Below are 4,569 nucleotides of genomic sequence, written 5' to 3'. Positions count from 1 at the left end.
TGTCACTGACTCGGCGAGTCCCAAGGTGGACTCGGCGAGTAGGCCTGACTCGGCGAGTCCCCTTGTGCACTCGGCGAGTCAAAGCGTCAGGAATGGCCAGATTCGGGATTTCTTTGTGTTTATCTTATGGAAACTTACCTTAATCATAATAGATCAACCTAAATCCGATTTTATGATATGTATGACTATTATCTTGATCTAGAAAAGGATATTTATCAACTAATTAAATATTTAATTTCCTTATATGATAATTAATTAATTATTTAACTATTTTGGTAATTATCTTTCAAAGAAATCTTGAATAAATCAAATATAGATAATTAGGATATTAATAGTTAATTGGAATTATTTGTTATTTGATCCTCCATGTTTTAAATGTTTAAAACCTACCCTCATGTTTTGAAATTTACTTTTGTGATTAAAAGTTTTAATTTAGACAACTTAAAATTCAAACCCTAGATTTTAAAAGTTTTAAAATACAACACTATACAAATATGATATTACTAGAATAATATATATATATATATGTATAACTAAATGCTAGTCTTACCGTTAGTAGGCCTCATTCACAAAGCCGATCTATAAGGTGGGTATAAGGTTGCATCCTATAAAATGGCGCTTAATGGGTGTACACTCACACCCACCGCTTGCTTGATTGGTGGAGGGTCGTTAGCCGAACGGGTAGGATAGGGCAACCTCATCCTCTCATTAAAAGTATAATAAGAAATATAAAGTAACTACATATATTTAAAATTTCCCAATCCTAGTTACTTTAGGAAAAGTGAATTGATGCAATCCCATGAAATTACACTTTGCACCTTGCTAAGATGTTAGTGGAGCGTGTGTGGTTTACCGGCACACTAATTGGTTCTAAGCGAAGGTGGCAAAGGGTGATTCATTGTTTATCATAGTTCGATGGAGCGTGTGTGGTTTACCGGCACATCGAATAGGTGATTGTTACAATGAAGGCACCGTGTGAATTTGCATGGTAATTCACACCCGCTTTGTGATCCTCGGCATCCCAGTCACAAACGAGTGGGGCATATCAAGATTTAAACATGCCATTGAATAGTTTCAATGAATCTCATCCGAACCTAGGAATTCTCAAAAACACTTAGGACTAATAATGTAAGTTTTATGATGGAGAATTAGTGAATCGTCATTCACTTACCTTCAATTTATTTGCATGTTAGATTACGGCATCCCTTTTCTAGTATGTAAATGTTATTGTTGGATCCTAGCCCTAATTTTCTTATTGGGTGATAATTAGGGATTCTTATTCTAATCTATCTTTGTCCTTTTCTAATTGTAGATGTCTAACGCAAACAACGCTGCTGCTAGTTCTTTCACGTTGATGAGCCTTTGCCAAAAGGTCACCTTCGATGGAACGAACTTTAGCGAATGGATAAGATACATTCGCACCATTTCTCGCTATGAGGATAAGGAGTATGTCCTCGATGAGAAGCTCGAGAAAATCAACCCCGAAATTGCTACTCCCACCGAAATCACCGCCTTTGAAACTCATGAGCGAGATGCAACGAAGGTACATTGCATCATGATCGCCACCATGAACTCCGAATTCCAAAAGTCCTACGAGGACATGTACCCGTACGAGATGCATCAAGACTTATTGGAGAGGTACCACCAAAACGCGAGACAAGAGAGGTACGAGATTTTCACTAACATGATTTCCGCGAAGATGGGTCATGGAGAATCTCTTACCGTGCACTTGCAAAAGATGCAAAGGTATGTTGACCGCCTCCGCAAGTTAAATGTTGACTTCGGTGAAGACTTGGCGATCGACATGGTGCTTCACTCTTTGCCTCCGATGTACAACCAATTTAGGATGACCTACCACATGAACAAAGAAGAGGTCACCCTAAGCAAGCTCCAAGGTCTCTTGAGGGTTGCTGAGAGCAACTTCAAGGACAAGTCTGTTGCACCCACTCCCAATCCGCCCGCTGCTCCTGTCTTGGCTATTGGACAAGGGAAGGGAAAGAAGAGGAAAGCTTCATCGAAGAACTATCGCAAGGTGAAAGCCCGAGATGGTGCCTCTTCTAGTGGGACCAAAGTTGATCCTGCCAAGCCCTGCTCTAACCCGAAGGAGGCAGAATGCCACCACTGCCATAAGATAGGACATTGGAAGAGAAGCTGCCCGGATTACCTGCAAGCAATCAAAGAAGGAAAGATCAAGCCATCTTTCGCAGGTATATATACAATCAAATCTAACGATTCTAATCATGCTATTTCTTGGGTTCTTGATACCGGTTGTGGTTATCACATTTGTTCTAATGTGAAGGGACTAAGAAGAAGTAGGGATGTGGAGCAAGGAAGGATCAATCTAATCATGGGGAACAGAAGATCGTCGCCTGTGACCAAGATTGGAGTGTATTCCTTAGTGCTTACGAATAGTTTAGTTTTAGATTTGAACAATTGTTGCTATTCGCCAGAAATGGCAAGAAACATCATTTCATTTCATGGTTTATATAGACAAGGATTTAGATTTTCTTTTAATAATGAGAATGGTTCTATTTTGGTTTATCTAAATGGTGTCTTTTACTTTGAAGCTATACCATGTAATGGAATATATGAAACCGTTATGATTGTTGATAACTTAGGAAATGATGTTTTGAATATTGATTCTTCCACTAGTATGGATAAAGCATCCTTGTGGCATTGTCGTCTTGGACATGTCAACAAGAAACGCATAGCCCAACTCCAAAAGGATGGAGTGTTGGACTCATTCGACCTTAGGGAAGATGACACATGCGAGTCTTGTTTGCTTGGAAAGATGACTAAGTCGCCCTTCACGAATACATGTGAAAGGGGCGAGGGTCTATTGGACCTAATACATACCGATGTGTGTGGACCGTTTAGATCAACCACGAAGGATGGGAACCGCTTCTATGTGACTTTTACCGATGACTATAGTAGATATGGGTATATCTACTTAATCAAGCAAAAGTCAGACACCTTTGAAAGGTTCAAGGAGTTCAAGAATGAAGTGGAGAATCAATTGGGCAGGAAAATCAAGATGCTTCGATCCGATCGAGGAGGAGAGTACCTAAGTCTTGAATTCCACGATTATCTCAAAAAGTGTGGAATAGTTTCACAATTGACGCCTCCTAGGACACCGCAGTTGAATGGTGTGGCAGAAAGGCGTAATCGAACCTTATTGGATATGGTTCGCTCTATGATGAGTCGTGCTTCGCTACCAATCTCTTTTTGGGGGTATGCCTTAGAGACTGCCGCCCATATCCTTAACCGAGTCCCTACTAAGAAGGTTGCCAAAACACCTCACGAGATGTGGACAGGGAAAGCTCCCTCGTTGGCACATATCAAGGTTTGGGGTTGCGAGGCTTTCGTAAGACGAGATACTCACGACAAGCTTGAACCTCGAAGTGAGCGATGTATTTTCATCGGCTACCCGCAGACATCCTTTGGATATATCTTCTATAGACCGAAGGACAATGTTGTCTTCGTTGCAAGGAGAGGAGTTTTCCGAGAGCGAGAACTCATAAGCCAAGGAGACAGTGGGAGGCAAATCGAGCTTGAAGAGATTCAAGAGTCGATAGATGAAGGAACCTCTACCGCTGGCACTCAACCCGAGGAGGAAACTCCGGTTGAACCGATTGACGAATCCTTACCTCTTAGACGTTCCGATAGAGTTAGAGTTCTACCCCAGTTTTATGGTTTTCATATTACTACCGAAGGGGACACGTATATTAGTGATGGTACACTAGTAAACCTTGATGAACCTAATAGCTATAAGGAAGCCATGGCAGGCCCGGAGTCTGCAAAATGGAAAGAGGCAATGGATAGCGAGATCCAATCCATGTATGATAACCAAGTTTGGAATTTGGTTGATTATGTGCCCGGACGTAAGACCGTTGGGTGCAAATGGATCTTCAAGAAGACCGACGTGGATGGAAACGTACACACATATAAAGCGCGATTGGTTGCGAAGGGCTTTACTCAAACTCCTGGAGTTGACTATGATGAGACCTTCTCACCAGTTGCGAAGATTAAATCTATTAGAGTGATGCTAGCTGTTGCCGCATTTCATGATTATGAGATTTGGCAAATGGATGTCAAGACCGCTTTTATTAATGGGAAGTTGGCTGAGGATGTTTACATGGCTCAGCCCGAGGGGTTTGTGGATCCGAAGCATCCGAATAGAGTGTGTAAGCTTGAGAAGTCCATTTATGGACTTAAGCAAGCGTCTCGCAGATGGAATCTTTGCTTCGATGAGAAAGTCAAAGAGTTTGGATTTGTACGAAGCGAAGACGAGTCTTGTGTATATGTCAAAGCCAGTGGGAGTATAGTAAGTTTTCTCGTCCTATATGTCGATGACATATTGCTCATAGGAAACGACATCCCGACTCTGCAGGAAGTTAAGTCCTGGCTCGGGAAGTGCTTCGCTATGAAGGACCTCGAAGAAGCTTCTTACATTTTGGGAATAAGGATAGTGAGAGAAAGAAGTAAGAGACTAATTGGACTTAGTCAGAACACTTACTTGGAGAAGGTACTGAAACGTTTTAGTATGGAAAACTCAAAGAAGGGAGAATT

Source organism: Lactuca sativa, chromosome 2 (genome assembly GCF_002870075.4).
Source record: "Lactuca sativa cultivar Salinas chromosome 2, Lsat_Salinas_v11, whole genome shotgun sequence".
Taxonomy (NCBI): domain Eukaryota; kingdom Viridiplantae; phylum Streptophyta; class Magnoliopsida; order Asterales; family Asteraceae; genus Lactuca; species Lactuca sativa.
The sequence above is the reverse complement of the archived record's forward strand: the minus strand, read 5'-3'. Positions refer to the sequence as shown.